This window comes from Priapulus caudatus, unplaced genomic scaffold (genome assembly GCF_000485595.1).
Source record: "Priapulus caudatus unplaced genomic scaffold, Priapulus_caudatus-5.0.1 Scaffold3430, whole genome shotgun sequence".
In the NCBI taxonomy this organism is placed as follows: Eukaryota; Metazoa; Priapulida; class Priapulimorpha; order Priapulimorphida; family Priapulidae; genus Priapulus; species Priapulus caudatus.
In genome coordinates, this window is record NW_014580491.1 from 1 (window position 1) to 7,987 (window position 7,987).

Sequence of the window (7,987 nt, forward strand, 5' to 3'; positions counted from 1 at the left end):
CCGTCCGTCCGTTCATCCGTTCATCCGACGTCATTAGCAGTGTGTGTGTGTGTATGTGCGTGCGTGCGTGCGTGCGTGCGTGCGTACGTCCGTCCGTCCGTCCGTCTGTGCGTGTGTGTGTGTGTGTGCGTGTCCGTGCGCGCGTGTGTGTGTATGCGTGTGCGTGTGCGTGCGTCCGTGCGTCCGTCCGTCCGTTCATCCGTTCATCCGACGTCATTAGCAGTGTGTGTGTGTGTATGTGCGTGCGTGCGTGCGTGCGTGCGTGCGTGCGTGCGTGCGTGCGTCCGTCTGGCCGTCCGTCCGTGTGTGCGTGTGTGTGCACGTGTGTGCGTGTGTGTGTGTGCGTGTGTGCGTGTGTGTGTGCGTGTGGGTTTCTCATTCATTGTTGCTAGCGTGTGGCAGCGACGTGCAGCGAGTTGATGAACTATTATAATTGTTCGTTAGTCGCCATGTTGTCACGATATTGGTTCGTTAGTGATCAGAGTATGATGCAATACGGCCATACATGTTTACTATGCTGCTGTTGCTTGGTGAAGTGACAAGATCTCGAAAACTCGCTGTTAAAATATACAAGGGGGGCAGTAATAACTTGTTAATTATAATTAACATTTAATAATAACAATTATTATTGTGTTTTATTGTTTAGATGCAGCTCCGCTGAAGGAACTGAAGCCTGTTCCAATGTCAACACCGGATCTAGAAATGATGTTCCTCTTCGGTGACGTCATCCACCTTCAATGCATCTTCGGTGGCTTGTAAGTAACGTAGTAAAACACGCGCACGCACGCACGCACGCACGCGCATGTGCACCCCACGCCACACACACGTCGTATACACACACACAGTTGCATGTGCACCCCGGACATGCACGCATACACACACGCACTGCGCACCCCCCCCCCCACCCCCACACACACACATTCACTCAACAGGCGTGCACGTGTCTTGTTCACAATCATCACTTACCGCGACTATCTCACTGACACGTCAATTCATCCACTTGCACTCCCACACCGAACTACCCGATACCATTCCTTCCCCGCAAAAACTAACCCTCCCCCTCCCTCCCCTCTTCCTCCTTTCACCACATGCACTCATACAAACCTTCCCCCTCCCCCTCCTCTTCCACCTCCCTGCCCCTCCATCCTCCTCCCACCGACATCACGGTCCATACAACTAACCCTCGCCCCCCCCCCTCTTACTCGCCTCCCACCACATGCATCTCAATACAAACTAAGCTTCCCCCTCTCCCTCTCTTCCTCTCCCACCACATGCACAATCACCCCCCGCCCCGTGCCCCCGGCGCCCGCCGGCCCCGCTGATGCCGGGACCGCTTCCTTCTTTCGCACCCCGCGGGAAGCCCTCCCCCCCGGCCCGCACGCAGCCTCGCGCCCGGCGCGCCCCCCCGCCCCCGTGCCGCCCCCCCCCTCTCGACCCCCCCCCCCCATCATTACAAACTAACGCTTCCCCCTCTCCCTCCTCTTCCTCCTCCCACCACATGCACTCATACAAACCTTCCCCCTCCCCCTCCTCTTCCTCCTCCCACCACATGCACTCATACAAACATAACTCTTCTCCCTCTCCTCCTCTTTCCCCTCCCACCCCACACCCTGCACTCATAACAAAGCCCTATCCCCCTCTCCTCCTACTTCCACCGTCCACACCACAATGCACTCATACAAACTTAACGGCTTCGCCGGCCTCTCCCTCCTCTTCCTCCTCCCACCACATGCACTCATACAAACTAACCTTCCCCCTCTCCCTCCTCTTCCTCCTCCCACCACATGCACTCATACAATACTACGAACCTTCCCCTCCCCCCTCACTCTTCCTCCTCCCACCACATCACTCATACAAACTAACCCTCCCCTCCCTCCCCTCCCATCCTCCTCCCACCACATGCACTCATGACAAACTAACAAGCCTCCCCCTTCTCCCCTCTTCCCTCCTCCCACCACATGCACTCATACAAACTAACCTCTCCCTCCCTTCCTCCCTGCAGGCCCGACCCCCAGCGTGACATGGAGGAACGGTGAACGACACGATGCCGAGAAGGCGATGAGTGTTCCCGGAACAGCAACGAGCATGTGATCCCCAACGCACGCGGCAACGTACTACGATCAAGGGCACAGTACGAGTGTGAGGTGACGAAATCGATGTCGGCTCCGAGGCCCTGCCATCAACGTCTTCATCTGACTGTAAGTGTATTGGCGCAGAGGGAGCGCTGAGATAATAAGTTATCATGATGCATGATTATGATGATGATGATGATGATTATGATGAAGGTGGTGATGATGGTGGTGGATGAATGATTGATGATAATGATGAATGATGGTGTGATGATGGGGGTGATGATGAGATGATGGTGGTGATGAAGGTGGTGGTGATATGATGACTGATGATGAATGATGATGATGATGATGACTGATTGAATATGATCGAGGATGAGGAATGAAGGATGAGGATGGAGATGATAAAGGATTGATGATGATTGTGATAATAATAATAGTAGTCAATTAGATGGCACAAAAATATTAAAACCCTGTGATGGAATAAGACTTCCTAATTTATCTATTCCGAATTACCTTAATAGATGTGCGATACCTAAGTTCGTGATTGTGCAAAATATGTAAGCATGTATCAATGGAATGGGCCTTCAGACGACGTGTCTCCCACTGAAGATCTCCACCTCTATCCCCTCACGCCATCTGCAGCCTCTAGTTTACGTCCGCTGCACCTATAAACAGTACTAGTGTACGCTCGCTCCCTTGCCTGTATTAGCTTACAAGATGGTGTTGTTGTTGGCCTCTATGGCAGCCCTCATCCGTACTTTCGTCGACCCTTGGGTGGCCGTTGCATCGACCGGACTCAACGCTTCGGCTTTTCTACGAGCTAGAGTGTCCCGTGTCGCGGCGTGCCTCCCTGTGGCCATCATGTGGTAACAAGGACCGGCTGCCGCATCTACACCAACCCAAGGTGAGAAACGCACGCGTGTGCCGCACGAGTCAATATAAACTGATGATAAGGGATGAGAGATAATGTAATATATTAGCAATGAACCTTAATTATGTAATTTATGTAACAACAACTCCCTAGGGGTAATTCTTCCTCATCCCAGGATGCAAAAACGCTTATCAGTGCTCCATCTTTAAGAAAGATTAATATCATTGATGTTAATGCAGGTCACTGTAAAAGCAGCCTGATTCTTTTCGATCCTGCCACGAATGGAAGAGTACCTCTGTATAAAAGTTATTGGTCCTACATGCTACTTGGTGTCATTATTTGTTTCTCCAGCTAACGACTGCTCCTCGTTCTGTATTTGTTTTGGAGAATGCCTGCATCGTTACCGTGCTGTTTCTCCTATCGGGCAGAACTCCGACCTCCCTTGCCAGCGATCAGGGGAGAGTACGGAGAGAAGGCTGTGTTCGACGACGCAGTGCAGAGATGGACGGTTTTGTCTATCCAGTGTAACGCTACCAACGTGGCACTTGGATGGCGGGGGCAACACATTCTTCGCTAAACGTCTTACGTTAACCAGGTGCTAGGTAAGGTGTGCTCGTGTTGCGTGTCGTATTGTGGCGTGTGTTTGTGTGTGCGTGGCACGTATGTACAACATGCGTAAGTGACTCTGTGCGTGCTACGTGCTGTGCGTGGGTGGGCGTGCAGTTATGTACATGTGTAAGTGACTCCATGCATGCACGTGTTGTGCGTTGGTGCGCGGTAGGCCTACTGTGCGTGTGTTCGCAGGCTGTGGGCATTGCACGTATGTACGTGCGGTAGTACTCCAGCGTGCATGTGTGTGCGTGGGTGCGTACGTGCGTGTGTTCGTGCGTGGCATGCACGTATGTACGTGCGTAAGTTGACTCCATCGCGTGCCACGTAGTGTGGCGTGGGTGCGTGCCGTGCGTGGTTCGCGTGTGCATGCAATCGTATGTACGTGCATAAGTGACTCCATGGCGTGCACGTGGTGCGTGGGTACGTAGGTGCGTGTGTTGCGTGTGTTGCATGCACCGGTATTTACCTGTCGTAAGTGACTCCGTGCGTGGCACGTGTGGTCGTGGGTGTGTTATTCTGCAGGTGTGTATGTGCTTGTCGTGTGTGAGTCCCGTCCGTGTGTGTGCGTAGGGTGCCGTGGTGTGTTTATTGCTGGCAGGTGTGTATGTGCTTGCGTGTGGGCCCGTCCCTGTCGTAATGTGCGTGGCTGTGCGTGGCACGTGTGTGCGTGTGCGTGGTGTGTTATTACCTGCAGGTGTGTATGTGTCTTGCGTGTGCGAGCCCCGTCCAGTGTGTATGTGCGTGCGTGCGTATGGCGTGGGTATGTTATCTGCAGGTTTTGGTGTATGTGCTTGCGTGTGTGTAGGCCCGTCGTGTGTATGTGCGTGCGTGTGCGTGCAAGTGTGGGCGTGGGTGTGTTATTCTGGCAGGCGTGGTAATGTGCGTGGCATGTGTGAGTTTGTCTGCGCGTACGTATGTGCGTGCGTGCGTGCGTGGGTGTGCGTGCGTGCATCAACTACAGACTAGACTACAGACTATAGAACGTGTTGCGCGCGATGCCGCCAACGAATTGCTGTTTGCATGTTATGAGGTGTTTAATGGCTGCCATCTTTGTTTCAGACTGCCCTGTCTGCCCCCAGCAGGCCATACCTGTGTGTGGCTCCGAGGGCGACACATACAACAACGAATGCTACGTTAAGATGAAGAACTGCATGTGAGATATATATCATATTATCATATCATGAGCCATTATCAGCTATAGCATTATTATTATTATCAGAAATCCGTCGAGTATGGAGAGACTTAGAATGAAATAAATGAATTAAATACGAATTAAATTGAATATATCGATTCTTATTCATATACTCCTGATAGAATTATATTGATGGAATACTTAACGAAATTGGTATTATCTATGACATTAGTACCACCAGCAGTATTACCATCATAATCTATTTATAGTTGACAGGTTTACCACATTGAAGGATAAAATCCCACGTCTTTTAGAATTTTCATATTTCTTTTATTTGATTCACATTCCTTATAATGATAATACGTTTCTTGTGTGCATTTGTCTTAGTTATCGTTGCGTATTACAGTGAGAAGACAGAGGTAGGCATAGTCCACTGTGGCGAATGCACAAACAGAACCGACGTTCAGACTGTGGGTGAGTGACCCTCTGAATTGAATCAAACATGAAACCACCTCTCTATCTCTCTCTCTCTCTCTTTCCCCCTTCTTCTCTCTCTCTTCTCCTCTCTCGCTCTCCCCCCTCCTCCTTCTCTCTCTCTCTCTCTCTCTCTCTCCTCTCTCTCTCTCTCTCTCTCTATCTCTCTCTCGTCTCTCTCTCTCGCTTCTTCTCTCTCTCTCTCTCTCTCTCTTCCCTCCCCTTTACCATTATTTAATATATTTTCGCACGGCCACACATTATATTCTGCAATCCTGGACAACTTACACCTGCTGAGTTTTCGCTCCTAAACATTCCTCTTTTCTCAATTACGGCAGAAATTGCTGATGCATTTTGAAGTTTCTTTGGATATGCTCCCATTCTTCTCTTCAAACTCTCGCCCCATTGCATCTGCCATGCATCCTCCTCATCGTATCTAGCTATCAATTTAATTCCGAGTACGCCCGACCTTGGCGGTGATGTCCAATGATCGATATATATCGAAAAATCGATCGATTATAGTCTCAAATTCGCATAACTTCGGCATTATAAAAACACAATAAATCGATTATCGGAATTACCAGAACAAACTAAACAAAGGAACATGCTACTCACGATCGTGCTGAATTGATATGACAAGTTAGAGCACAAGTTCCTGCAGGGGGGCCCATTGTCAGAAACATCGTAAAGTAATGCTAATGTTAATGCTCGATAACTCTTACAAACTAATGTTAATTGACTACGAGCAATGTACTTTTAATGTTTAATTAAAGGCGATTTAACACCATTTATTTTTAAATATGATTATTAAATTACCTTGCTATTAGGAAGACAGGACACTGATATACATTACAGAAACAACCTTCACCAGAATTAAATCTAATACATGATCATACAAACATGACTAATATTGAATGCTATGTATTAATTGCTATATATTTTTACAAAGTTAGATAAATTAAATCTATGCTCATTATTAACCGATTATGCCGATTATTTTAATCGCTTTAATCGATCGGTGAAGGGAAACCGATAATCGATTATGAAATTCAGACCATCACTAGCTATCATACCCACTCATTTAACATCTTTCCCCTAAAACACCGATCGTTCTAACGCAGGCTTCCCTCTCGCCTACCAGGTGTCCCCGTGGCGCCGCAGGAGGTGCCATCTTTTCAGTCGCTGCTCCAACGGCATGATAACAAACAGCCCTGCAAGGAAGAAAGAAGCCGCCTAGCGCGAGATCATCCTGGCGCTCGGGCGTCCGGCCTTTCTGCGTATCCCATCATCAACTATATCGTTCCGAGGTGCATCAACACATACGACGCAGAACGTCCGAGTGGGACGAGCATGCTGTACGCATGACTGTGCTGGAGACTCGGTATATACGTATATTGATCGATCGCATGATTGCATTCGCATTGATTGATTGATTGATTCGTATCGATTTCGATTGATTGATTGATTGATTGATTGATTGATTGATCCCGCGTCGATCTCCGTCGTGATCGTTAAAAATCATGATAGTTAACTGGCTATGGTTGTATTAAATAGGTAGTAATTTATTATAGTAATAATGGTGTTATTTAATGATTATCGTAATGATTAATATTAAATAAATGTATAAATTAGTTCTTTATTATATTATTATTTAGTAATTTATCATTATCAATGCTGTATGTATTAATGTATTAGTTCTATTGAGAGCCTATATTATTTGCTCTCGATCCCTGTCGGTTTCTGTACGCATGCTACAACGAGATCGCACTAGGATATGTCTCAACACTGATTTTTCACGAGAAATTTTTAACCGACTCGCGAGGACTCGTGGAAGGGTTTGCGCTCGCTGTATCGCTAAGCTTCACGCTTGCTCTGCGCAGGTTATTGCTATATCGCTAAGCTTTGCGCTTGCTCTGCGCAGGTTATTGCTATATCGCTAAGCTTCATGCTTGCTCTGCGCAGGTTCAGGCTCACAGCTCGTCTGCCTATCGTCGGCACCTACAGACTCCGTCTGCTCGCTCTGTCCGAGATCGGTGTCAGCGAGCCGAGCCTAGCAACGGCCGAGTGCCCACCGCCCAGACTCCCGGCCGCCCCCGCCGTGCCCCAGAAGCCGCCGCCGATCAACGAGGTCGAGAAGGAGAAGGAGTTCAGTCACAAGCAAGAGCAGATGCTCAAGTCGGACCGCGCTGATATCTCATCAGGTGTCGCCACCGTCGCCGGCGGGATCGGTCTGTTGATGGGGGCACTCACGCTGGTGTTGTAAGCGATGGTAGCGGTCGACTCTGGATCTACGATCTATGTATAGATATATGGATGAATATCTATATATCTACATATAAATATATAGATAAATATCTATATATCTATGTATAAATATATAGATAAATATCTGTATATCTACATATAGATATATGGATGAATATCTGTATATCTACNACAAGTTACACCTGTAGTTTTCGCTCCTAAACATTCCTCTTTCTCATACGGCAAGAAATTGTGAGGATTGAAAAGTCTTTGGATTGTCCCATTCTCTCTCAACTCTCGCCCCATGTATCTGCATGCATCCTCCTTATAGCTAGATACGATAGCATTCTCTCTCAACTCTCGCCCCATGCATCTGCATGCATCCTCCTCTATCGTATCTAGCTATCATTCTCTCTCAACTCTCGCCCCATGCATCTGCATGCATCCTCCTCTATCGTATCTAGCTATCATTCTCTCTCAACTCTCGCCCCATGTATCTGCATGCAGCCTCCTCTATCGTATCTAGCTATCATTCTCTCTCAACTCTCGCCCCATGTATCTGCATGCATCCTCCTCTATCGT

The 7,987-nt window shown here is 48.3% G+C and overlaps 1 long non-coding RNA gene across 1 annotated transcript; it reads left to right on the forward strand.

Moving 5' to 3' along the window:
- The first annotated feature begins 3,455 nt into the window (after positions 1–3,455).
- Positions 3,456–6,349, forward strand: LOC106819432. The gene is made up of 4 exons (XR_001395421.1): positions 3,456–3,545; positions 4,615–4,708; positions 5,094–5,161; positions 6,303–6,349. It is a non-coding gene; the product is annotated as an uncharacterized LOC106819432 (long non-coding RNA).
- Positions 6,350–7,987: the final 1,638 nt, after the last annotated feature.